The following is a 4,342-nucleotide window of genomic DNA, read 5'->3' as shown; positions in this document are numbered from 1 at the left end:
AGTCTGACGGGGTGAGACTGGCAACTGGCCAACTACATCACCACAGGGCCAGCAGCAGCAGAGAGGATGGCTAGTGCATGCCTCTGGGCAGCCCTCTTCCTTTCACAGCGGCCTCTCCCATGAAAACTAAACCCTGGGTCTTGTGAGACATCATCAATCCATCCACGAGAGTATTGGCTCTACGACCCAATCACCTCCCACTGGGCCCCACTTTTAAAGTATCAACACTTCCAATGCCGTTATGCTGGGAACTAAATTCCAAAACATGAGCCTTTGAGGGATCAACTATGACAGAGGGGAAGCGGGCAGTGAACTCCATGCTTCCCCTCGAGATGACTACTGACTGGAAAGCAGCATCTGAGAGGCTGAGAAGCTGACTGAAGCCTTCATCAGACTCATGGAGTTTGGAAGAAGGAAGGTACAACCGTGGAGATTGGAACTTGCGAAGGAGGAGTGGGTCTAGTAAATGTTCAAGGATAGAGTTGGGAATCTTTCAAAGCTACATCTAAAGAAAAGAGGTTGGGACCATCACATAATGGTTACATTGTTGGATTCCCATGTAGTTGACCGGGGTACAAGTCCTGGACCCAGCCGTTTAAAACTCGTGCTGGGTGCATATGCATGTGTGCCCGAAGTCCTGACAGAAGAGAACGGAAGGGAAGGAATCATGGCATGGCCAACCCCCCTCCCCCCTGGGGGGTGATTTCTTGCTTTCTGTCTCCCTGTGTCTCTGGTGAGTGTACACGCCCTATAGCAAAAATCTTTCTTAAAAAAAGAAAGAAAGAAAGAGAAAGTTAACAAGAAATAGACTAGCCCTTATGGGCTTGAGTCTCACCTTTGAGCCTTTTCAATTCCTCGTTGGACTGAGATGATCAGGGACTGCTAGTGTTCCCAGGTCAACATCCTTCCAGGAGCAAACATGAGGAAGAAGACATCAGATAATCCCTACAATTTTTGCTACTTAACGTCCAGCCTTGCAAGAGTACAAGACTTGGCTAAAAATCGTGTATGTGTGTGCGTGTGTGCATGTGTGTGTGTGCATGTGTGTGTGGTGGGGAGAACACAAACAATAAAAACAGACCCCAGGTAAATCCAAATAACCCTAATGAGTTAGCAGACGTGGGTAACTGGAGACCTAGGCACGATCTACATCATCTCCCTGACACGTAGAACTAGTCGTTGTTTAATTCTTAAGATAATGGGACCTTCTGGCAATGGCAGGCTAGATTATCTCAGCCAAGTCCTCCTGCACCCTAGGAAGCCTGGACAAAAAAAAAAAAAAAAAAAAAAAAAACGTTGTACCAAAGGCCTATCAAGGCAGTGAGGAATTACAGGAGTTATGGGCCTGCGATATGGGAGAGGCTGGGTGGCCAAGATATCCTGTTTTTGTGTGGCTGACCGATATACCTGAGGCCGGGTGAACTGTAAAGACTAGAGGTTTATTTGACTCATGATTCCAGTGGCTGGAGAGTCTGACGGTGTGAGACTGGCAACTGGCCAACTACATCACCACAGGGCCAGCAGCAGCAGAGAGGATGGCTAGTGCATGCCTCTGGGCAGCCCTCTTCCTTTCACAGCGGCCTCTCCCATGAAAACTAAACCCTGGGTCTTGTGAGACATCATCAATCCATCCACGAGAGTATTGGCTCTACGACCCAATCACCTCCCACTGGGCCCCACTTTTAAAGTATCAACACTTCCAATGCCGTTATGCTGGGAACTAAATTCCAAAACATGAGCCTTTGAGGGATCAACTATGACAGAGGGGAAGCGGGCAGTGAACTCCATGCTTCCCCTCGAGATGACTACTGACTGGAAAGCAGCATCTGAGAGGCTGAGAAGCTGACTGAAGCCTTCATCAGACTCATGGAGTTTGGAAGAAGGAAGGTACAACCGTGGAGATTGGAACTTGCGAAGGAGGAGTGGGTCTAGTAAATGTTCAAGGATAGAGTTGGGAATCTTTCAAAGCTACATCTAAAGAAAAGAGGTTGGGACCATCACATAATGGTTACATTGTTGGATTCCCATGTAGTTGACCGGGGTACAAGTCCTGGACCCAGCCGTTTAAAACTCGTGCTGGGTGCATATGCATGTGTGCCCGAAGTCCTGACAGAAGAGAACGGAAGGGAAGGAATCATGGCATGGCCAACCCCCCTCCCCGCTGGGGGGTGATTTCTTGCTTTCTGTCTCCCTGTGTCTCTGGTGAGTGTACACGCCCTATAGCAAAAATCTTTCTTAAAAAAAGAAAGAAAGAAAGAGAAAGTTAACAAGAAATAGACTAGCCCTTATGGGCTTGAGTCTCACCTTTGAGCCTTTTCAATTCCTCGTTGGACTGAGATGATCAGGGACTGCTAGTGTTCCCAGGTCAACATCCTTCCAGGAGCAAACATGAGGAAGAAGACATCAGATAATCCCTACAATTTTTGCTACTTAACGTCCAGCCTTGCAAGAGTACAAGACTTGGCTAAAAATCGTGTATGTGTGTGCGTGTGTGCATGTGTGTGTGTGCATGTGTGTGTGGTGGGGAGAACACAAACAATAAAAACAGACCCCAGGTAAATCCAAATAACCCTAATGAGTTAGCAGACGTGGGTGTTTAAAGACTATGGTCGAATGTTCAGCAATTAAAAGGCAAGGTGGAGGATGAGACTCTATAAAAGCGAATCACAAAGCTACACATACTCTTACTATACTGTCGGGCAATTGTACTCCATGGCCTTTACCCAGATGAGGTAAACACTTACAGCCACAAAAAGGCCTGCACAGAGATGTTTGTAGCAGTTTTATTCATAAATGTCAATATTTAGAAGCAAGCATGATGTCCTTCGGTAGGGGAATGAAAAATAAACTGTGGTAAATCCAGACAATGGAATAGTATTCAGTGCTAAAAAGAAATGAGCTATCCATGCATGAAAAGGAATGGCCGAAACCTAAATACATGTTATTAAACAAAGAAAGGCCCATCTGAAAGGCTACCTACTGTTTGATTCCAACTCTCTGACATTCTGGAAAAGACAAAACCATGGGAACAGCAAAAAGATGGATGGTTGCCAGGGCTTAGAAGGGAGGGAGGAATGAGTGGGTGGAGCCAGAGGACTTTCGGGGCAGTGAGTGGGTGGAGCCAGAGGACTTTCAGGGCAGTGATACTACAATGGTGGAAACATGCCAGTGTAGTTTGCCCAGATTCACAGAATGTACACCACTGGAGCCAGAAGGTGGTGTCACAATTAAGGCACTGGACTCCCACACGACTGACCAGGTTGGAATCCTGGACCTGGCAGCTCAAACAACCACACAGGGCCTGTGTGCGTGCATACCCAAAAACCCAGGAGGAGAATGAAGGAAAAGGGACTGCGGCATGGACATCCCCTCTGGGGGAATTTCTCACTGGGCCTCTCACTGTCTCTCTCTGGCAAGTACACATATCCTACGGAAAAAAACATAGGTAAAAAATAAAAAATAGATGCACACCACTAAGAATGAACCTGAATGTCAACTGTGGACTTTGGATATAATGATGTATTGATGTAGATTCATTGATTGTAACAAATGCACCTCTCTGGTACAAGACGTGGATAGTGGGGATGCTATGTGTGTGCATGACTTTAGAGATACATGGGAACTCTCTGTACATTCCACTCCATTTTTCTACGAGTCTAAAACTTCTCTAAAAAGATAGTAATAGGTGATGTGGTGGTTAGGGTGCTAGGCTCCCAGATGGCTAACTACAGTTCTGGTCCCAGACCTGGTGGCTTGCTTTCTCACTTTCCCTTTTTTCTCTCTCTCTCTGTCTCTCTCTGGTCAAATTAAAATAATAATGACAAATTAAGTTAAATAAATAATTTAAAATAATAAAAATAGGAGCCAGCAAATGGCATGGTGGTTAAGGTGGTGGACTCCCACATGGCTGACCATGGTTCAAGTTCCAGACCTGGCAGCTTGCTTTTTCACTTTCTCTCTTTCCATCTGCCTCTGGACAAGATTAAAATTAATGAATTAATTTTAAAAATAATAATGTCTATATTTTTTAAAAAAGAAAGGAAAATGCTGAAAGAAAATAAACCCCAAAAAGAAAAGAGAAAAATTAAATAAAAACTGTGGACCTGAAAAAATCAGTAACTGAAATTAAGAACCAAGAGATAAGTGATTAGATACAGAAAAAGAGAGATGTAGGAAACTAGAAAATAGGTCATGGGACCAGCAGTTAGCGTAATAGCTACGTCGCTGGACTCCCACATAGTCGATCGTGGTTCGAGTCCCGGACCCAGTGGCTTAAACTCACACCGGGCGCGTGTGCGTACATGCCCAAGATCCCGAGAGGAGAATGGAGGAAAAGGGATTG

This window comes from Tupaia chinensis, unplaced genomic scaffold (genome assembly GCF_000334495.1).
Source record: "Tupaia chinensis unplaced genomic scaffold, TupChi_1.0 Scaffold138725_1, whole genome shotgun sequence".
NCBI classification, from domain to species: domain Eukaryota; kingdom Metazoa; phylum Chordata; class Mammalia; order Scandentia; family Tupaiidae; genus Tupaia; species Tupaia belangeri.
Note: the sequence above shows the minus strand (reverse complement) of the source record.